The 24,158-nt window shown below is 40.4% G+C and overlaps 1 protein-coding gene across 3 annotated transcripts in view; it reads left to right on the forward strand.

Annotated features, from left to right (window-relative positions):
- The window catches only part of PLCB4 (phospholipase C beta 4), a 399,303-nt gene that overhangs the window by 18,954 nt on the left and 356,191 nt on the right, over nucleotides 1–24,158 (forward strand). The window contains exon 1 of one of the 3 annotated variants that reach the window (XM_087853750.1): nucleotides 9,966–10,104. The exons of the other annotated variants lie outside the window; for them this stretch is intronic. The gene's annotated coding sequence lies outside the window, so the exon portion shown is untranslated. Of the gene's footprint in view, nucleotides 1–9,965; nucleotides 10,105–24,158 lie in introns of those variants that run through there. 3 annotated transcript variants of the gene reach the window in all.

Below are 24,158 nucleotides of genomic sequence, written 5' to 3' on the forward strand. Positions count from 1 at the left end.
AGAAAAATGTGTTACAATATGAATTGAAGCTTCCATTTTCCCATCCCGTGTATAGCTTCTCACCCTTTCCATCCTCAGGTCTGACCAGTGGCTTAGTGATCATCAGTGAGGAAGAAAGGTCATTTTTGGTTTAATTCTCCTCTTTGCTCTTCCTTCCACCCAGGATCTCTGGCTCCTCCAGAGTTGGCAGGGGGCAGAGAGGGGGTGAAGACAGTTTTAGTTGGCTGGTGCTCTTTGTTTTCGTGGCCAGCTCGTTCTCACACACATCCTGATATGTTTTTTTGGAGATCCCATGCAGGTTCATTGACACCATGCCATGACTGGATGTGGGCCGTGTAACTCCTGGGTAATCAGTTATGATCTTGGGCTCCTGTCTTCCAGTGATATACCACGGGAGCGTCCCCGAGCCTGTGTCCAGGCAGCCCACCTGGGTGGAGATCTTTTAGGATCACTCAAACCTCACTACCCTCTGTGGTGTCCATTTGGTCTATAGGAAAACTCACATGTCGACACCGTCAAACTCTGAAGTGTAGCCCATTTCCCCTCTTACTGAGACTCGTGTTGCCTTGCTCTGCTATTGAAGGCAACATCGGCCAGGCTCCAGTGCTCCAGCCTCACACATGCCTCTGTGTGCTTCTGCACAGAGGCAAACATCCAACCAGGGGATAGGATCTCAGCCTCCCTCCTTGCAGGTAGCCTCAGTGTGTGAGGGGTTGTTGTAGGCAGTTGGTGTGAACTGATCAAGAGGGAAGGAAAGGGAAGCACTCTTTGTTCCTGAGAATTCTCTCTGAAGACGTGTCTTCTGCAAGTTCCTCCACATGTAGACTCGGGGTTGACCTCAGGACCAGTTTGGCCACATGTTAGCATGTCCTCTGGTCATGTGCAGGGAACTCATCACCTCTTGTCTTTAGCACTGAGACTAGCAGAAAATTTGAAACAGTAAGAGACTTCCTCTTCTACTTCTGTTTAAAAGAATTTAGAAATTATTGGCTCTGTAGCAAAATGCACAGATAAGTGTTATACTTTCAGCTACATTTATAACTTGTGAACTACCACACTTTATAATCTTCTCCCTTCACAGTAATGAGAAATACTAAGTATAAAATAAATGCTTAATGAATTTACTCATGATTACAGGATATTGGTCTCTGGGGAACGTAAGGATGACCAATACGATACGAAGAATGAGGTTTCTAATCTATAACACTCTTTGCTAATTTGGCTAAACAATTGGTCACTTAAGTGGAAAAAATGTAATTCAAAACTATTGTTACCTTTTGGTTTTGTTGATGGTTTCCTTTGCTGTGCAAAAGCTTTTTATTTTGGTGTAGTCCCAACGGTTTATTTTTGCTTTTGTTCTCCTGGCCCGAGGGGACATATCCATAAATATGTTGCTAAGGGCAATGTTTAACAGATTACTGCCTATGTTTGCTTTCAGGAGTTTTATGGTTTCAGGTCTCATATTTAAGTCTTTTAATCCATTTTGAGTTTATTTTTTTGTATGGTTTAAGAATGTGGTTTAGTTTCATTCTTTTGCGTGTAGCTGTGCAGTTTTCTCAACACCATTTATTGAAAAGGCTGTCTTTTCCCCGCTGTAAATTCTTACCTCCTCTGTCATAGACTGATTAACCATATACGCGTGGATTTATTTCTGGGCTACTTTGTTCCATCGATCAATATGTCTGTTTTTGTGCCAGTACCATACTGTTTCGATTGCTAAGGCTGTGTACTACATGATGAAACCTAGAATTGTGACACCTCCAACTTTGTTCTTCTTTCTGAAGATTGTTTTGGCTGTTTGAGGTCTTTTGTGGTTGCATACAAATTTTAGGATTATTTTTTCCTAGTTTTATGAAAAATGCTGTCAGTATTTTGATAGGAGTTGCATTGAATCTGTAGATTGCTTTGGGTAGTATGGATATTTTGATGATATTAATTCTTCCAGTCTATGAGCATGGTATACCTTTCCATTTGTTTGTTTCATCTTCAATTTCTTTCATCAGTGTCTTATAGTTAGTTGATCAGGTTGACCAAGACAGGTGAAACCTGAGACTGAGTTGACAGGCACCTCTGGTGGAAGTCTCTAAACAGTTTATATTATATATATGTATATATACATATACATATATATACACACACACACACATTTTATATATACTCTATGAACATATTATACATATGTATATGTATGTGTATATATAATATGTATATAAGTCTACATAGGTAAATGTGTTTATTTAATGTATATGTATATAGAAGCATAAATATATGTATTATTTATAGTCCTGATATAGCTGTCAGAGAAAGCAATGACATATGATGGAGTTACCTCAAATATATTTTAAGAGTTGGCAAAGAATAAATAGTATAGATAAAGGAGAAGGGTTTGGAACAAGAAACAGGTGATTTTCCTAATTTTTGGAACAGATGCAGATGAATATAAAATGCATTTATCAGTTTATTGATTAGCTTATCTCAAAGTAGAAAATCTTAAAACATTTAATATACTTTTGTACCAAAGTCTATAGGTGATGATATGGTAAGCAGTCATTTTAAAGGTATAGATTTAATTTTGACTGGAATTAATTACCCACATATTTTCAAAATATATTAACATCTATCATTTATTACATGATAGTGGTTTATCTGAATATCAGGGTCTAAAAAGGTAGTGTCTAATGCTTAAAAAATAACCTTGGAGCTTACAAAAGTAACATGATGATGCTAAAACTGTCGGAGCATAACTGAAAAGCACAAAGAAGGCAGCGAAGTGTAATTCCTCATCAAAAACAGATTACCATTATAGGCCAGAATGAGAAACACCAGATTGCTTTTTGTTTATTGATACATTTTTTTCCACAAGTTATAAAAAATCGGTCCTTTCATGGCAGAACTTCCTTTGATCTACATTTAATCAGCTCGCTTACTTTTTCTGTTAAAGACTAATAAGAATTCCCTCTCATGGGGCGCCTGGGTGGCACAGCGGTTAAAGCGTCTGCCTTCGGCTCAGGGCGTGATCCCGGCGTTCTGGGATCGAGCCCCACATCAGGTTCCCCCGCTATGAGCCTGCTTCTTCCTCTCCCACTCCCCCTGCTTGTGGTCCCTCTCTCGCTGGCTGTCTCTATCTCTGTCAAATAAATAAATAAAATCTTAAAAAAAAAAAAAAAAGAATTCCCTCTCATGGCAAGACTTTATATGTGGGAAGCTATACCAAGACTGTGTCCAATATAATCAGAAATCTGCTAAATATAACTTGCAAACTTTATTTGTAGAGTATATTTTGATGTAATTTTCTGAGCCTTAGTCCATTGTAAAGAATTACTTTAAGATGCAGAAAAAGAAATAAGGAAAGTGAGCTGGTGCCTAAGAAAAGAGGTATTTTAACACTTCACGCCTGTTTTTAGTTCTAGCATTGGGACTGCTTATGGCAGTTAATCTAAGGTGGACCTCAATATGCATTTTGTAAATGGGGCAGTGTCCGATTGTGGGATCAAATGCAAGGGGGAATATAAATGCTTTTGGCTTATTTTTTTGGGGGGGGATATACTTTAAATAAGATAAACATTCATGAAGGAATCCTAATTTGAGAGAAAGCTTGGAGTTTTAGCCAGATATTTAAAAGAAGTTGTGTACAGAGTTCTGCTTTAATTATTACCAGACACTGTCTTTGTAAAAGTACTTCATTATCCTGTTTCTTTCATGATGAAGCTTGTCTTTAAAATCATTAGCCTTTGATGAAGAGTGAACACTTTAAAAAATAACTTTACGGAAGAAAATCTGTGAGTGCTATGGAGTTATTTAATTGAGAATACTGTTTTGTTTTTTGTTTTTTTCCTGTATCAGTGGAAAGAATTGAAAGGGGATAGCTTAAAAAAAAAATATGTTTCTCTTCTTAAAGACAATTCAGCCATTATTTAGAAAAAGATTCAGTGTCTTTATACTAAATCATGATTTTTTTCCCCAAAGATCTCTATAGGGTAAAAATTTAAAACACTGTATGGTGACTAACATAACATAATAAAATTTGAAAAAATGTAAATAATCTATAGGTATAGCAAGGGGGAGGAAAAAATGGAAAGGTGCTTTATTACATAATAACTATCTCAATTCAAGTTTTTTTTTTTTTAAATGGACATTAGCTAGCTGTCCTGATAGAAATCATGACTTGCAAAATATTCCATATTGTTTAAAAATCAGTGGGAATGTTAAGCTGAAATGACAGCACAAAGAAGCTTGTGTTTAGGCTAATACACTGCAGTTCACATTTCCATCTATGCACATACATCCTAGACTGTGCACATATTGTGTAAAAATAATTGCCAAATGTTTCGGGGGTGGTGAGTCTATTTCTTCTCCATCAGAATTTATGAAGTTGTTAAATTGGAGTCATAACTGTTTATTTCATTAAGATGTTTACTGGATAAATATTTTCACTAAATTTTCATCAACTTCAAGGAGGAATTCTTTATTCAATGAAAAGTGTTAGGAGGCCATCACAAAAGTCACCTCTTTTTTTTAAAATTCTTTGTGCAGTAGATTTTTCCCCCCTTTTGGTTCAAGTGAGTCTATTATTTTAATTGCTTCAATGGATCTGATATGTTATATGCATAGAAACAGGTTTTATTTGTAAGCCCACCCACCAACCAGTCTCTAAGCTCTTGGGGCCATGCGGTCCATAAATGGGGCATGGAAAGTATGGTGCATGTGTGTGTACCCTATGTGGGTTGGGGAGCAGAGCTGTTGATTTCTGAAACTGAAGCCATAGACTCACGAGTTTATTTCGCATCATTTCTAGGTCATATAAGTACCTAGTGGCTTGCTTTTAATATGCTGTAGGTATGTAGACATTCTGTTATTCCTTACGGCTCTAAGATGAGCTAGAGAAGGTCACTATCTGTGTCATGCCAAACCATGTCTGATTTCTGACATGGACAAGAAGTAATTGTGCCTGAGGTTACAGTGGACCCTCACCTTGCATTTGTTTTTGAGGTCATAAAAGAAAGGTTCTTGCGACGTTACCTTGGCTAATGTGTACAAGTTATAAATAGTATTTTAATAAAGACCAAAGAGAACAAGCATCATGGTCTAGCAGAAAAGCGAGAGCTGACCTTTTTGGGTTTGAATACCAGCTGTGCCTTTTACTAGATACGTGACCTTAGTTGAGCTCCTTAGCTCCCTCCCAGCTTGTCCCCATCAAAAAGGGAAGTTACTAACTGAGGGGGCTGTGTGTGTGTGCGTGAAGATTATGAAATACTGCATGCAAAGTGCCTAACACATCGCCTGGCTTATGATAGTTACTTCTTAAATGTAGGCATTTGACAATTTCTCTAGAAATTTGATATTTCTCCAGACCTTTGACAAATATGTCATTTTGGGTCAGTCGAACAGTTTGTACAACTCATTATATTTGTAGAAATTATGGTTACAGATTTTTTAAAATAAGGATTGCATACTTTTCATAAAGTCTCTTGGAAAAGTGATCTCTATGTGTTTTGCCCATTCATTCATGCATTCATTCATTCAGCATTTGTCAGCACTTGTTACGTGCCAGCTTTCCTCAGCTCTATGTTTTATCAAGAGAGATCAATACACAAGTGAGAAATGGCTAGAATTTTAAGTTCCGCAGAAGGTGCATCGCGAAGGCCCTGGAGAAGCAGAGTAGGGGCATCTGGACCAGGACATGGGACAGCCCTTGAGCCCTCAAGATGTAAACTCCTGTTCTTGTTTTCTGTTTTTTAGAGATGTTTCGTTTCTGACATTGAATTTAGCCATACCGCTAAATATTTCCTTTTCTTTGTTGAGACATACAGAATTTGAAGTTAGTCTTAAGGTAGAAGATTTTCCGTTTCTCGATCACTGGAGTAGGGTGCTCTCTTTTTTGGCATAATTTTCTTTTGTATCCTTAACATGGGAGTGTGGTGGTCCATAGGAGGGCACCGTGTGGCTTGGTAGAATGACATGGCCTGTTTGCTGATGGCTTTCCTCGTGACTGCTCACCCTCCGGCTTGTTGGCCTTTTAGTGGGAGGCACGCTCCTGATGAGTGGAAACTGGTGATGAATCAGCAATAGATATGTGACTGTGATCGGACAGTTGCGTGGAGCATCAGTCAGGGGAAATAGGAGCAGCTTTAAGAACACAGCCGGGTTGGGGAGGTAAATCAGATCTGGTGTTCGAATATTTTTGGTTGTGAGTTAGAGAAAACAGGAACTTGAACTAGCAGAGGTTTGCCACTCCTAACATGACATGCAAGTTTAGGAACCTACACAGTTTTGGGGGGAGCTGTAGCATCTCGGCAGTGCCACCAGAGAACCAGGTTCTTTCTTTCTACTCTTTTTTTGTCTGCCTTTTGTTCTCGCGATTGTGAGATGGCTCTCAACCTCCCGGTAGCTATTCGCAGGAAAGAGAGAAGGGACTGCGTTCATATAAGGAGAACAGACTTTCTCAGACCCCTCTCTCTTACATGGCATTGGTCCGAACTGCATCCCATGGCTTACCCCTAGTTGCAAGGGAGTCTGGGGAACAAACCACATTAGCCTGGCATATTGCCACCTGCAAGCAAATCAAGGTTACGCATGTTGGTTAGACTAACAGCCATGACTGCTCTATCTGGGGTTTTTTTTTTTGTCATTTCTAATGACCTTAGCTTCGGATTTCATGATTTGGTGAGCATTAGTCACCACCTCATTAATGCATTTATTTGACAAATATTTATTAAATGCACAATTAAATGCCGTTCCTAATTTAATACAACACGAAAAATATCTGAGTGTGGGTGTAAGCTAATGGCAGTTTCTCTTAGTTCATGTAGGAAACCACTGGAACTGTGATCTTCAAATTGAAAACAGTGAATTTTGTTTAGCTGACCTCCATCATGCAACTCGTTCATAATTATTACCCGCATACTCCCTTCTCTAACCCTTGATCCTTTTGCCGATACATTTGGAAGGCTGCCTCGTAAGGCCGAGTTGCTCTGGTTTTCCCATAATACTCCCTTTTCCAGCTTTTATGTGCTTATCCATTAAGTCAGACAAATTTCCTTTTCAGAATTTGGCATTGTTTCTTTATTGGAAAGGAAACAGATTGTTTTAGGCCAGGAAAACTTGAAAAAGAAAATAGAAAACCATCAGCTACTTAAAAAAAAAAAGATCAAATCTCATATAAGGATTTAGTGTTGGTCTTGTACTCTTCTGTTCAGAGGGAAACAAGGTTTGTTCTTGCCCCTGGTTTATCTTTGAAGAAGGCTTGGCAAAGCTTTACACATGCATCCTTTTCCAAACCATGACATAAATCCTGCTTTTTAATTTATGTCCAGTGTCAGATTTCCAATAGTGGTGTCTGGCAGGGTCAGTAAGTCAAATTCTGAGGCTGTGAGGATGATTTTACTTGGTATGTGACTTTCCCTGCTTATTGTGAAAGCTGGGTACTAGCCTCATATGACCCCTCCCAGTGTCTTTTCAAATTCTAGCCAAATTAACGGTATATTCTAGAGCGTGCCCAGCTTTCGGCTGTACCCCAGTGACAGACCACTCTGCTACATAAGTGGGTTGCAGATCTGAGAGTTTATATCTGTGATCCCAAAGCTTGCACCAATAAAGTCTTTCTCTCTCTCTCTTTTAAAGATTTATTTATTTATTTTTAGAGAGAAGGAGAGAGAGAGTGTGCAGGCGGAAGGAGCAGAGGGAATGGGAGAGAGAGAAACTCAAGCAGACTCTGCGCCAAGTGCCCCATGAGGGGTTCGATTTCACAACCCTGAGACCATGACCTGAGCTGAAACCTAGAGTGGGATGCTTAACCGACTGAGCCATCCAGGTGCCCCCTCCCCTTTTTTTAATGATCCCCTCTTGCATCTCTTATTTAGAAAGATTTTAGTTCAGGGAATAGGTCGCATTGATAATAATTATAAGTCATCCATTTCCCTACTATTAGTAATCAAAGGCATATTTAATGACCAGTAATTTCTGACAATCATGAAAAAAGCAGTATTTCTATGTTTCTATCACTTAATTTAAAGCAGACATATTTGGAATAATAACAAAATGAGGAAGGTAGGTATTACTGTTATTCGGCATTTGAGATATTGAAGAGAGCTCCAAGGCCGTTATCACTTCATCTATAAAACTGTAACTGTAGGCTGTTCATTTTTTCTAGTGTGATATTTAATTTTCAAATTGTTTGCTAATTTCCCAAGTTATTTCCCTTTTGTGTTGAAGGGTGTTTGGGAAACAGGAAGGTTGTGACATCGATGATGTGTGCATCTCTCTCTCTCTGTCGTATTTTCACACATCACTTTCATTGGATGACCATCTTTTACATTTCTGTTATGGAAAATTTTAAATATAACCAAAAAGTAGAGTAGATGCTACAATGAACTTTCATGCATCCTTCATTAAATTACAACAAACTCACTCACTGACATGTGTTTCCTCTGTTACCTGTCCTCGTCCGCAACCCCGACTGGATTGTTTCAAAGCAAATCCCAGATATCTTATTATTTCTGGATGGTCCATTATAAACTGAAGATCTGTGAGAAGCTCCGTACCCGTTTTTACCGGGCCATAGATTATGATTTGGCTCAGTGTGTGCGTGTCGAACCGTGTTTCTGAATCAGTCATCAGTTTGTCTTGACTCTTTGTCGTTAGCAGAATTTACCTGCACCTGTGATTTCAGAATGGGCCGCTCTTACCCTAACTGGGCGCTGTTGGCAGTGAGAGAGCCAGAGTCATGCTCGCTCTGAAGAGAAGCAGGAGAGACAGGCCCCCGATGCTGGCTGACTTTGGGGAGTCCACGCAGGGACTTTGAAGGAGAGAAGTTCTGGAGCTAAGTGTGACCAAGACAGTTGTACTCAGGAAGGCTCTCTGCAGGTGTGGCTGGGGTTGCAGGATTCACACGCCTTTCAGTGAGGTGCTGGGAGAATTTCTTCCTTTCAGTTTACTTTAGGGTTAAAGAGGGTTTTTATTGTCAGAAAGGAAAGTGGCAGCTGGAGGAAGCACAAGCGACTCTAGGGAGTCCCCATCTGGTGTGTGTGTATGTGTGTGTGATTCCATTTACTCCGGAGTGGGATCTCCATGAATTAATGCACCGACAGTCATTTCAAATTCTTGAAGCTCTTTTGGGTTAGAAATTGTGGTCATTGTTTTTCAATCTACACATCATTATCCCCGCTGGAAGTTAAATTACTTTACACATGGAATCTAACATATCAGGGTCAGAGTCACAATTACAGTCTCGCGGACAGTATTCCATTGGCTGTTTTAATTAGATTTGGTAGAAACGGTTTATAGGAGTCGATGATTAACTTATATTAAACTATAAACCATTTACTTCCTTATTTGGGCTTGAGTATATAAAGTTAAAATATTAGAATAATTTAATGTATGCCAACAAGTCATTTTGAAAAGAAAAGTCACATTTAGTATTTATTAGGGACTAGCAGGTTTCTATGTCAGTTATTTATTGAAAACAATAAATGTGAAATAAAATCAGAGAGATCTTATTTTGATTTATTTTCCTTTATATATTTTGCTTGATCCAGAAGTTTTAGCCAAGACAAATCGAGCCCGTAAATATGGCTTATTAGCTAGGACCATAAAAAATATACAACAGAAGGTAACAGCTGCTTATAGTTTTGTTACCTTCTGTTACCTACACAGGTTATTACAACTTCTTCACCTCATTTCCCCCCTGGAAAAATAGAAACAGGAGTGAAATTTTATTTGTTTACCTCATGGAATGAAAGTATTGAGTATATGTCATTGGCATAGATGTGAAGTAAATGCTTCAATTCTAATTTTGAAAAAATTCCTATTTATTTTGATCTGTTTCCATTTGATTTTGTTCATTTGCTCCTTAGAAATCAAATCATTGGAATCCAAATCTTTAAAATATTTCATTGAGACAGAGATGAAGAAATATTTTAAGTCTAACTTCAAAAATTTCCATTTGTGTAGTATTATTAATGAAGCCATAACATCAGGAGATTAGAGTGCTATGGTCTTCAAAGCTCATCTGTTATTAGTTGGATAGTCTTTCTTCTTTTCCACCCCCACAGGAAAAGACGGTTACTCTATAGTACGGAATCCTGAAACGTGATCTTTCTTAAAAAGGTAGGCGTATATGCTTTTTAAAATTAATTTGTGACATTTAAAAAAATTTTATCTTGAGTAAATTACAACCCGAGACTACTTAATCAAGAAGCAATTTTTATGCTGCTAATGCGTGCCATTGTGCATTGAATTAAAACCTCAGATTCAGCTTTCTAAATTCAATACTGAATTTCCCAGTCTTTTTAAAAGCAGATCTATTTTGAGTGAATTGTTGATGTCTATAGCAGTCAATGCATGTGAAATGTAATAAGTGAATGTCTCTCATTTTAAAAATTGAAAGAGATTAATTTCCGCCTATCTTGGTGAAATACATTCCTTTTTTTTCAGTGGGTGACTTCATTCTAGGAAGCCCAGGGAGCTTGGAAGTATAACATGGCCTATGGTTGTGATATCTAATGTTGTGATATCTAATGTTTTTTTCGGTGAGATTTCTTTTTCAGAGTGTGGACTGTGGTTTGCGTGATGCTTTGTTAGACCTTGCCCTTCTTTGAAGCTGGAATGATAATTGGGCTTAATGGCAGCATAAATAATTTACATTATACATCTTGATACTTTGCAGCTGTAACCAAGTTGTGGGCATTCTTAGGTTTAGGGAGCTTTCTGTAATCTGTAGAATCTCTAAGAGGTTTCTAGATTTCATGGACTGAGCTCCGAGCCTAGTGGTTGCTTTTGTTTTCACCTGGTACCTTTTACTCTGTAACGTGGACCACTGTCGGCCGGTGCTCCTGTTCTAAAAGGTGTGCTCGGGGATTTTTTTTTAAGATTTTATTTATTTATTTGACAGACAGAGACAGCCAGCGAGAGAGGGAACACAAGCAGGGGGAGTGGGAGAGGAAGAAGCAGGCTCCCAGCGGAGGAGCCTGATGTGGGGTTCGATCCCATAACGCCGGGATCACGCCCTGAGCCCAAGGCAGACGCTTAACCGCTGTGCCACCCAGGTGCCCCATGGGGGGGATTTTGATTCTAAGGAGAGCAGTGGGTCCCAAGAGGTCCTTGGACACATGAGGGTTATGGTGGGGCCTGATGGGGCTGTCACCCCAAACCAGAGGATCTCCTCAGAGATTTGGGGATGTTTCCAGATCACAGAGGTCAAACCTGACATTGTCCTATTTTCCCTTCAGTTTCCTCCCAAGTTATAAAATTTTAGCTGTACGGTCATTTGTGGGCAGAGAGGTTGTGGTGTAGAAACATTCTTCTCCATTTTATAATCAAGATTTTTTAAAAAAAGATTTTATTTATTTAAAAGAGAGAGAGAAAGTGCGCACATGAGCAGGGGGGAGGGATAGAGGGAGAGGGAGACGCAGACTCCCTGTTGACCAGAGAGCCCCATGGGGGACTCGATCCCAGGACCCTGGGATCATGACCTGAGCTGAAGGCAGATGCTTAACTGACTGAGCCACCCAGGTGCCCCTATAATCAAGATTTTTAATGTTGATGGGGTCTTTCTTCATTCTTTTTTTTAAAAAAAATTTTTATTATGTTATGTTAGTCACCATACAGTACATCATTAGTTTTTGATGTAGTGTTCCATAATTCATTGTTTGCATATAACACTCAGTGTTCCATGCAATACGTGCCCACCTTAATACCCGTCACCGGGCTCGCCCATCCCCCACCCCCCTCCCCTCTGAAACCCTCAGTTTGTTTCCCTTCCATCTGTTTCATAAAAGTGACTTTTCACCTCCAGCTTAAAATGGACTTTTCCAGAACATGGCGAGCTCCACCATAGGAACCACTCAGTAAATGCTTGCTTTCATTTTTTCCCTCACATTATTTCTTCAGATTTTGGCTTTCAAGTTGACGTAGAGAAACAAGTTAATCACAGGGAGTGAGCGTATTTTCTGACAAAATGATGATGGGAGGAGAGCAGATGAACATCACATACCTGTTGAGTTAGAACAGCACACTTTCAGGAGATCCAGGTTGTTAGACCTTGATCTTCCTTGAAGCTAGCATGATAATTGGGCTTAACTACAACATAAATAATCTATATTATACATCTGCTACCAGATATACACCGAAAAAATTTGACTTCCAAGTATTAGGAAAGTTGCTTTTTCTCGTTTCTCTAATACCAATCCAAAGCCCCGCTTGTGAACCAAGACCTTCATTTGTGTAACATAACATCACGGAACTGCTGGCCACTTAGGATGCATCTTTAGAAGACAGCTCCTAACCTGTGTGGGTCACAGAGCCCAGGAGGCTGTGGGGTATTCTAAGACGTGCTGGAATCCATGGTGATATCAAGGATTGCTTGCATACTAAGTCAGTACTGTCTCTGCTGTTCATGTCTATTTGACAACTCTGTATAGCTGCTACTGTTATGAGGAAGATGCATGAATATCAAGTATTACTGACTTAAGAGGAGATTTTTACTATAATGGATTTTCTTAATAGGAGCTAAAGCACTACTACTATAAATGGTTAATAATTTGTTTTGACATTAAAAATGAGTCACCATAATCCGAGACATTGAGAACTGTTGTTTTAGAACATAGTGAAGGTATCTAAATCAGGTTAGGATTGAGCCCCAGCTCTAACCACAACAGAGCCAGAATGTTCTTTGGTAGTTATGGGGAAGAAATATCCACTTTTTTTTTTTGATATTAGATCACTATGTTATTTAAGGCAATGGATTGGTTAGACACCACCAGAAAGTCTAGTCTTGCACTGTCCAGTACCATAGCCAGAAGCCACATGTGGCTATTTAAACCTAAATTTTAATGGAGAAAATTAAAAATTGAGTTCATCATTCACAGTAGCCGTGGTTCAGGTGCTTAATGGCCACATGTGGCGAGAGGCTATATCCTGGACAGCACATAGATGGAACATTCCCATCATCACAGAAAGTGTCTTAGGCAGTGCTGGATATGATTGTCTATACTTTTAATAGCTTTGCCCCTGAGGTCCTGGCATTGGATGGAGAAGCCAGAGCCTGGTTTGCCTCATAGAACCATGGGAGACTTTACGGACACAAATTCCCTAGTGCATCAGTGGAAAAGAAAATTGTTTTCCCCATAATCTTCTTCCTGTTCTTTCTCTCATGACAGCCCCCATCCCATGACAAGAGGCAGGGGTCTGCGTGCATTTGATTTGTTAATGTTTTATTGTGTCTTTGGTAGGCATTTGTCACCATTTGGGCTGCCTGCCATCTGAATCCTTTCCCTAAATTTGGGGGAATCCATTATTGTGAGAAGCTGGGTGGGTGAGAGTGCCCTGTTCCTCTTTATTTCCTAAACAGAAACGCCCACATTTGTGTTTTTCCTGACTTGTGCCAGCTAGCAGGAACACAGGATCAAGGTCTGGCAAGCATGGCACTGTGCCTTGGGAGTGATAACTCAAAGGGGCAGAAGGTGCTTTAGAATTCTGCCCATCACGGTGCAGGCAGCGGCACTGGTGGCTGTGGACAGAGCCAGCTGTAGTGCCCAGGGCCTGTGGCTTTGGTGGTAGGTGGTTCGGCTCTGGCGAACAAAAGAGAAACACTAAGGAAAACAGCTTTTCTGCATATGTAAGTAGCTGAGAGTAGCTTCACCTTTTCCAACTGACATCCTCTTCTACATGGATTTATAATAACAGGATAACAAAAGAACATCACGAGAACCAGAAATCAGTGATTCCTTATAAATTAGCCATAGCATGGGTAAGATATTCTGATATTCATTTTTTTTTAAAGATTGTATTTATTTGAGAGAGAGAGTGAGCAAGAGCGAGAGAGAGAGCACAAGCAGGGAGAGGGGTAAAGGGAGAGGGAGGAGCGGACTCCCTGCTGAGCAGGGAGCCCAATGTGGGGCTCGATCCCAGGACCCTGAGATCATGACCTGAGATGAAGGCAGACGTTTAACCGACTGAGCCACCCAGTGCCCCGATATTCTCATTTTCTTTTATGGAAAGAAACACTTTCATTATTGGTAAATAAAGGACTGCATATATAAGAATTATGGGCACCCTCCTTTGGATTAGTAATGGGACAACTCTTTATATTTTTTAATTTTTTGGTAGAGATTGGTGTTTATAATGCTGTTTCTTACTGAGAACTTAATCAAAACCGTTGCCTGTGAGCAATCACAACAGTTTGGATTCTTGCCACCTGGGTCGACTGGCCTGTTTTATTTGTTTCCCAGAATAAGTAGACTGTGGCACGTTGATGTACGTTGTGCTTGAGTGTGTAGTCTGTTCTTCCTGTGTGCTGCTTCCCCACTCTGACGCACACAGCAGCTGTGTGACACGTGTGTCATCGTGTGTGTCAGATCTGGGGCAGGGCTTCGAAGGAACCCCATGCTCTATCTTCCTTCTTCCTCTGCTTGGGTCTAGATGACCATGGACCATAGCGGGTGTTGGGAAGACAGGATGGAAGAAACCTGGGCCTACATGGCTGTGTGAAGGAGGGATTTTCCCCAGCCAGGAACACCCACATATTCTTGAATAGAAAATCTTTTTTTTAAAAAAGTTTTTATTTATGGAAGTGATCTGTATATCCACTGTGGGGCTCGAACTCATGACCCCGAGATCAAGAGTTGCGTGCTCTTCCAACTGAGCCAGCCTGATGTCCCTTGAATAGGACATCAATGGCAATATTCGCAGTCTTTCTCAGTAATAATTCTATGCAGTAGAAGAGGGAGCATAAATTACGTGAACATGAGAGAGAGAAAGAGGGAGGGAGACAGAAAATGAAACTTCTGTTGTGTTGAGCCTTTATGTATTTTTGGATCTATTTGTTACAAAAGCTGGTATTACTCATGTACACCCTCATTCAGCACATAAATCTCATCATTTCTTCTTATCATTATTAACTGACCTTCCAGTTTTAGTTATCTTTTATCTGGAGCCTACCTCTCCACTGTTGGCCTGGGTTAGACACGGAGTCACAATGAGGCTGCGGAAGAAGCTAGGCGCGCATCTCCCCGCACTGCCTCATGCTGCTCACAGACAGACCTCAGAGCTAGAGGGGAGCTGGATGCCTCCTTGGAGAAACAGTTGGTCACTTTTGCAAAATAGAGATGCAGCATTTTGAGTGACTTTCTAGCCATGAAGATGATGGTATCTGAGTATCCAAGTTCGGTGACTAAGTTTAGGTTCATAAATGTGTAGAACACCATTGACGGTCTTATTAGAAAGCGTTGGGTTTCTTGGCTGAAGGGTTTCATGTAGACCTTAGAGACAGACAGTGAGGGTGGAAAGGATGCTGTGGAATTATCTTAGATTAAAACAGCGCAGGAAAGCGTGTGATGTTCATTCAAAAGTCTCAAATGTGGTGGTTCAAGAGATTATCCATTTTATGTTGGACATCACGTGCAAATGATTGGTTGTCAGAGATGAGGCATTAGGGGCTTAATGTTTCTGCTTTGTAGTTTACTGTGTATTAGCTGATAACGTTTTCCTCTCTAAAATGTGGAAATAGCAACTGTGCGCTTGTGAGGTTATTAATAGAGGTTTTATGCATGCTAATATATTTGAAATGTTTAAGTCCTTTGGGGGAAAAGTGCTTAATAAACACAAATAACTACTGATGTTAACAGTTCATTCCTGTTGACTAAGTACACGGCCATTTATTTCTCTCTTAATAATGTCAGAGCATCTTAGAAGTGGTACGTCGTAGCTTGAACAAAATAGGAGACGTTTTTAGCCTCAGCACTGTGTAACCTGTGACAGATGATTTCATCTCTCCTGCTGTATGCATTACTGTTTAAAGGTATTATTCAGCAAGGTTTTGATGAGTAAAGTAAAAGTTTGCACAGAAGAGCCACATGGCTGTCATTTCTCCCTCCATTACGAAGGTGATAATATTTAAGTCTAACACTGTTCTTGTAGGAACCCCACAAACTCAACCCTATTGTTTCTACTCTTCTTCAAGCGTGCTTCCCCACACACTGTCCTTTTTAACACAGCGGTGCCTACTCTGTACCGTAGTTGGGAGTGTATCTCAAACTTATCCTTAGACCCCTTGATACTCTTAAAAATTGAGAGGGTCTTGAATGGCTTTACTTTATGTAGCTTATGTCATAAATATTTGCCATATGAGGAAGGAAAATGGGGGCACTTGAGAATATTTATGTATTAATTCATTCCAGTAAGTAGAAAACCCATCTTATGTTAACATAAAAAACTGTTTTAAAATGGAAAATGACTATATTTTTCTAAAACAAGTTAACTTTGGTAAGACGAATGGCACTGTTTGATAGTTTTGCAGATCTCTAATTTCTGGCTTTGTAGAAGATACCTGGATTCTCTTGTTTGCTTCTGCAGTCAGTTAACTGAGATTTCAAACAGGATAAAGCCTCTGTAAGTCTCCAACTTGTGAGACACTGAGAGTCAAAAAAGGCGAGGGGGCGCCTGGGTAGCGCAGTCCTTAAGCGTCTGCCTTCAGCTCAGGGCGTGATCCTGGCATTCCGGGATCGAGTCCCACATCGGGCTCCTCTGCTATGAGCCTGCTTCTTCCTCTCCCACTCCCCTGCTGTGTTCCCCTCTCTCGCTGGCTGTCTCTCTGTCACATAAATAAATAAAATCTTAAAAAAAAAAAAAAGGCAAATCATGATGAAAATAGTTTGGACCTCCCGGCCCCCCTGACATGCCGCTACGCACCATACTTTGAGAATGCCTGCACTATACGAAAGCCCTAAAGCCTGTCTTTAGAGTATCTCCAGTTTTGTCACTTACTTTGTACCAGAAATATCCCTTCCAGTGAGTGAGGTTGTAGTAAGAAAGCAAAGACAAGAAGAAAAATTGCATGACTTATTAAACACATTCTATTTTGGTTTCATGTACAGAAGGCTGCATCACCTAATGACCCAAATGGAACATTTGAAATATCAATACGTGTCTCTACCTTTATCTCTCCAACGGACAGGTGTGCCTAAGTGTTGGTAATTAGGATTACGATCTTTTACGTTTGTGTTGAGATAGTGGGCCATTCTCAGATGTTAGTGAATGGATTCTTCAGACACAATGACTTCCGTATAAGACATCAGTGGCATACCACAAGAAGTAATTGTTTATTTATTTTTTGCACTGACTTATCATTTTATGTTATTTATTCCAATGAGCGTTTCTCGCCTGTGGGTCTATAGGTTGGCTGGGATTTGAACAACCTGGCTAGGCTCCTCTGGACTTGGCTCCAAGCTGTGGGTCGGGTTCAGGGTTGCCCCTGAGTCTCCCTCTTGAGACTTGCACAGGCCATGTTCTTCTGTCATGGCAGAAGTGTAAAGACCACGCAGAAACTTGTAGTGTCTCTAAAAGCCCGTACTTGGAGTTGACCCACCATCACTTCAAGCTTACATACCATTGATAAAGCAAACTGCATAGCGAAGCTTAATATCAGTGTGGCAGGAAAGTATATTCTTCCAGCGGAGAGGGTGAGGGTAGGTAGGGAGAAGAAAGAGCTAACTGTTGGCTTTAACAATGTGCAATTCTAAAATAGTAAATAACCCTTTCTACCTGGCTAATTCTTTTTTTTTTTTTTTAAGATTTTATTTATTTATTTGACAGAGATAGAGACAGCCAGCGAGAGAGGGAACACAAGCAGGGGGAGTGGGAGAGGAAGAAGCAGGCTCATAGCGGAGGAGCCTGATGTGGGGCTTGATCCCAGAACACTGGGATCACGCCCTGAGCCGAAGGCAGACGCTTAACCGCTGTGCCACCCAGGCACCCCCTACCTGGCTAATTCTTAATCAGAAAAATCACTCAGGGGCCAAATTTTAATTTTAGGCTGCCATTGTCCCATTGATTGTATCTTCAAAGTAGCACTGGCATCTGGCGCTTACCCCCTTTTCACGGTCACTTTTCCAGGTGTTCTTCATGCTATCGATCTGAACTGTTGTGAGAGCCTTTAAATTGGTCTCTGGCCTAGTTACTGTTGCTGTGCAACCAACCACCCAAACCTAAGTGCTTAAAACAACAGCAACCTTGAATCTGCTGTTAGGGCGGGGTTCCGCGGAGAGGGCTCGGCTCTGATCCTTACGGCATCTGCTGGGGTGTTTTGCCCGGTGCTGGGGGATCCACTGCAGCAATGATTCACTCACATGCCTGGCAAGTGGAGATAGCTGTCTGTCTACTGGGAACTAAGAACCAGGAACCTCAGATTATCTCCCTGTGGACTTTCCATGGAGTACTTGGGCTTCCTTATAGCATGGTGGCTATGTTGCAAGTGTGAGTGTCCCAAGAGATAGGATGTGAAAGGTGTCATTTTCTTTCTTTTTTTTTTTAATTTTTATTTAAGTTCTAGTTAACATACAGCACAATATTAATTTCAGGTGTACCATATAGTGATTCAACACTTCCATACAATACATCACAAGTGTACTCATTAAAAGTGCTCTCCTTAATCCCCATCACCTATTTCACCCATCCCACCACCCACCTCTCCTCTGGTAATCATCAGTTTGTTCTCTGTAGTTAAGAATTGATTTTTTTGGTTTGCCTCTCTCTCTCTCTTTACCCCTTTGCTGATTTGTTTTGTTTCTTTTAAATTCCACATATGAGTGAAATATGGGATTGGTCTTTCTCTGACTTATTTCAAATAGTGTAATACTGTCTAGCTCCAACCATATCATTGCAAATGGCAAGAATTCGTTCTTTTTTATGGCTGAGTAATATTCTAAAATTATATATATACCACATCTTCTTTATCCATTCATCAGTTGGTGGACAGGTGGGCTGTTTCCATAATTTGGCTGTTGTTGATAATGCTGCTATAAACATCGGGGTGCATGTGTCCCTTGGAATTAGTATTTTTCTGTCCTTTGGATAAATACCTAGTAGTGTATTTGCTGGGGCATAGGGTGGTTCTATTTGTAACTTTTTGAGGAACCTCCATGCTGTTTCCCAGAGTGGCTGCCCCAGTTTGCATTTCCACTAATAGTGCATGAGGGTTCCCCAGAAAGGTGTCAGTTTCTTAAGGTTTGGGCTTGAGAACTGGCCCAGTGTAACGTCCACTGGAGTATATCAGTCAGGCAATTACAAAGTCCACATTCAAGGGGAGAGGGCATAGACCCCACCTCTCAACAAGAGGCATGTCAAAGAATTTTGGGCCCATGTTTTAAAACCACCATACTCTCTCTGCCTCAGTTCTTCTCACCCCCAAATCGCCCATGTTTGCATCCTGCCTCCAGACTTGTCTTCCTAAAGCATAGCTCTGTTCATGCCATAGCTCACCATTGTCTACCAAATAAGAAGTAAATTAATCTTGCATGCAGAATGATCCATTTGTCACCCTTTATCATTCCCTGTGTTCCAGCCAACCTTTGCCTGGGGTTTTTCTCCTTTTGCCTCCTTTTTCTTTTTCTCTTTCTAGAATATTATCCCTCTGATCTTTTCACATCCTGACATTCTGTGCGTAAAATAAATGCTACCTTCTCACAAAGATTTCCTTGAGCTCTCCATTATTTTGCAGTGCGTCCTTGTGCATTCTCCCACTGTACATTTTATCTGTGCCTTTTTAGAGACCCCCCAGTTGCTATCTTATATAGGAATATATGCAAGTGTATGTATCTTACATACTCCAGTGGATTTTATGTTCCTCAGAGGGGCTTCATATTTTTATGTAATATTAATCTTCAGTTGCACCAGTATTTTGAGATCTATGTCACAGTGCTTGCTTTTTTCTTTTTCTTAATGAATGAATTGAGAGTATGAATGGAATTACAGAGTATGCTTCAAGACTCATGTGAAAACCTACCAGAAGCACTATGATTGTGGATTAATAAGGTTGCTGGTTGGCCACAAAATAAGTAAAAATAGGTTGATGACTTAATTATAACATGAATGTTAGGAAGAATTATTGAAAGAAAGATTTCACTTATAATGACAACGTCGCTGTACGGAAGTAGGGAGCAAGCTACCTAGACATCTGAGGGACTGAGTGAAGAAAGCTAGAAAACTCAATTGTAGGATATAAAATACGTTTCAAATAGGTGGAGAGGGATAGTCCATTCTTGGAAAGTAAGATTCAGTACAATTACATACAATTGTCATTTTTGCTTAATTAAAGCACAAACATGATACAATCCCTATCAAAACTGGGGAACTCCAAAATGATTCTGATTTTGATCTGGAAGAATGAACCTATAAACCCCCCCAGAATTATAAGAAATATTTATCAAAGGTACTTGCCATCTCAAATATTAATTATATGAGTTAATGATGATTTAGCAGAGGTATTGGTACAAGAATATATCAATGAATAAAATACAGAGTCTATAGGTAAGTTTATATATAGTAGGTGATAGGGTTGGCTTTTCATATTGGAAGGAAAAAGATAAATTAGTCAGTAGAAGATGTTGGGACACCTACCTAGTCATCTGGAAGAGTGAAGCGGAATCCGTACCAGGCAACTCATGCGAAAATAATTCTAGAAGATAAAAATTATAAATGTAACAAGGTAAACTATAAACGTATGTGCATAATATATGAGTCGATATTTTTACCATCTTTTGGTGGGAAGCACATCTCTAAGTAGAAGACATGAAGGAAACGTTCAAAAGAAGAAACTACATACAACATTTTAAATCTTTATTATTTTATTTTAGTATGTGGGAAATCATCTGAACTTGTTTGAAAGTTTGCATAGAATAGAATCAGCAAAGGGCCGATGTCCCTAATGTACACAGTGCTCTTATAATAAGCTCTTACAATTTCATCAATAAGACGAAGGTCTTCATAGAATTGTGAGAGGGAAATATAAACAGGTAATTCATGAAATAATGAGTACAGGGCCAGCAAACATATGAAAAGGTGTGCAAACCTGCTAGCTATCGAAAGTGCAAATTAAGTCAACAGCGGTACATCTCTGTAAACGAAATGGTACAAAAAACAAAAAACAAAATATGTCTACAATTGGGATGGTGTGGGGAAGCAAGTACTATGATGTCATTTTTCTCAAACTGAGGTGAAGCACCATATTCCCCAGTCTGTTTCTGGCTGATGATAGATACATTTGTAAAATACGGTAAAAATACATAGCCAAAAAAAAAAAAGACAATGAATAGTACACAAAATCTCAAATATATTTCTGTGTATTTCTAGAAAATGTTCATCAGATATAAAATTATTCTGTCAAATGCCTGTGCAAGTTTCTAAATAATTTACTCCCAGTTTCCGAACCAGTCTCGTGGTGGACCCGTTACGAACTGTTTGCGGTCTGGAAGCATTTTGTGGGCCATACTCTGAGAAGTGCCGCTTCCATGTGCTAATGGGAGTGCATTTTGGTTCAGTCTGAAGGGAAGGTTTCATTATGTATGAGATTTTAAATGTGCAAACTCTTCTGTTCCTTGGAACTTATTGTAAGGCCATAATCAGATAGTAGTGTCAGACGGAACCCCAATAGTCTTCAGTACAGTAATGGCTAACTAGTTATGGTACAGACTACAGTAATGGTTAACTAGTTATAGTACAGACTGTGGAATACTGTGTAGTCATTATAAGTAATTAGGTGAATATTGTATACTTTTTTTACAGTAGAAAGCTCACATATATGTAGAAAGAATAGTATAAAGAATCCCCATACAACCATCACCCGGCTTCAGCTATTATCCACTCAAGGCCAGATTTGTCCCTAGCCCTTTGTACTGGATATGCATTTATTTATGTGCAAAGATGACCATGACCTTCTGTAAACAAAAAAGAATAGGTCATAGAGGATCATTATTTCACCCATTTAAAAATTTACTGATTGCATTCCTACCTCAGGAATGGCGTCATTCTAAGAGCTGGGGCTTCACAAGGGGATAAAAAAAGATAAAAACTCAGCTAGATGCTTCCATTCTCATAGGGAAGACAGCACAATAAACTACCAAAATTACAGTATATAGTTACCTGTCACTACTACAGAGAAAAGTCAAGCAGTGAAGAGAAATAGGGAGCATCGGGGGCACTGTAGTTTTAGGAAGGATGGACAGAGAATGGCTCCCTGAGGAGGTGGTCTTTGAGTCAAGACCTTACGTTGCTAAGATGGAAACATGCAGCTATCTTCGGGGAGGTGGGCGTGGCAAATGCAAACACCCAAAGGCAGAAAGGAGCTTCATGTGTGTGCGGAAGAGCAAGGAGGCCCCTGTGACTGGATTGAGCCAGAGTATGGGGACACGAGGGCAGAAATGGTAGGGGAGACTATGAAGGGTCTTATGGACCCCTGTGAAGACATCGGCTCCTACTCTGAGTGAAATGGGGAGCCACTGGAGGGATTTGAACCTAGGACTGATATGAGGTTGCTTATATTTTCAAACACTCACTTTGGCTGCTGAATTGAGAATACACTGTAAGAGGCAAGTCCAGAAGGAGGAAGATCAGATGGCAGGTTATCTTGAGAGCCAGGGACGACATGGATGATACTAATTGGGACAAGGGTGGGAAGGGTAGAAGTGGTTTGCAGGGGTCAGATTTTGATCTATTTTGAAGGGAGAGTCAGGGATCCCGTGTAGGATGTGAGAAAGGGAGAGTTGGTAAGGGTGGTTCTAAGGTTCGGGCCTGGGCACCTGGAAAGATGAGTTGCTGTTTACCAGAAGGGGAAAGACTGCATCACCAGAGGTTCGAATGGGCAAGATCAGGAGTTGGTTTGGGATGCGTTAAATCTGGGAGTCCATCAGACATCCAGGTGAAGGTGTCCCGCAGATGGTTGGATACAAGGGTCTGGAATTCAGGGAGAGGTCTGGGCTGAAGATGTATAAATGTGGGAGGTCTGAGTCTAGGTGAGATCACCAAAGATGTGAATGCATGTGGAAAGCTAAGAGGTCTGAGGACTGTGCCCAGGGCCATTCACCCTGAAGGGCAAGGAAATGAGGAGGGATCAATATTAGCGATAGGGGAGAGAGCTGATGGAGTAGGAGGAAAACCCAGGGCGTGGGGGAAAGCCCACTGACAAGTGTTGCAAGGCGGGCGGAGTAATCAGAGGCCTGTCAAGGCCTGTAGATTTGACCCAACAGAGAGCTCCGATGAAAGTCTGACCAATGGGCGACGCCAGCTTGGATTTCTTACTGGCGTGTGAATTGTGAAGCATGGAGATGATGAGGACGAAGATACTAATTATTGTCATTTGAAGAATTCAGAAGGAACAGTGTCTTCTTAGTTCTTTGTCACGAATGTCAAATATATACCCTGCCATTAAAATGGAATATAGCAGCCAAAAAGGAAAGGAAGAAAAAGAAACAAATTACTGAAAGACAGTTTTTCCACGTCGTGTCAGAGAGTGTAAATTAATTATAAAGCTGGTTGATGCCAGTGCAGCTGGCCGAACTCGGATTACACTTTAGTAGGGAACATCCACGGGGAAAGGCCCGGTGAGAAAGTGAAGTCAACTGAAAGAGAGAGAGAGGGAGAGGGGGAGAGAGAGAGAGAGAGAGGAAGAGAAATGGAGAGGGGGAGAGGGAGAGGGGGAGGGAGAGAGAGAGAATAGGAGAAACACGGAAAACCCAAGAGGATCACTAGTGCTTGAAGCAGATAAGGTTTGTCGAGTCTCCAGGAATAAAACACCAGAAACGTGGTAGCTGTTTTGAACAGTAGTTTTAGCCTGAATAGACTTGAACACACATATATTATTTATAGAGGAATAGTTTTCCTGACACTTAAAACAGTATAACGTGATCCCCTTCAAGGCAAAGGGGTGAATTTGTGTCTCTGAGGCCCCAATACAATGAATGTTTGGGAGATGCCGCCTCTGAGAACGTCACAGGAATTGTGCCGGAGTTTCATCTCTAGGTGTCGATTTGATAAAAAGCTATCGCATTTTTGGTCACTTTCTGCAGAAAATATTGATACAAATGTTCAAATAAAACCTTAAAATATAATTTTACTAGTTTCCCTATTTAGAAAGGAAAATCTCACCATTTTCACTTGCACGGAGTTCTTGTGGGGTCTGAATGCACAAGTTTGGGAAATAATTTTTTTCCCCCAGTGGGCTAAAATAAAATGATTGCTGCTTGAATAAACATTTTGAACACCCCCCCCCCCGAAACACACACACAATACACATATTCTAGTGCTTATCAAATTACGAAAGCTAAGTTCAGATAAAATAACAGGAGGTTTTTTCCTGGCATCAGCCAAGAGTTATTTGGAAAACAGGCAGAACA

This window comes from Ursus americanus, chromosome 22 (genome assembly GCF_024610735.1).
Source record: "Ursus americanus isolate L20-20 chromosome 22, mUrsAme1.1.p, whole genome shotgun sequence".
NCBI lineage: Eukaryota > Metazoa > Chordata > Mammalia > Carnivora > Ursidae > Ursus > Ursus americanus.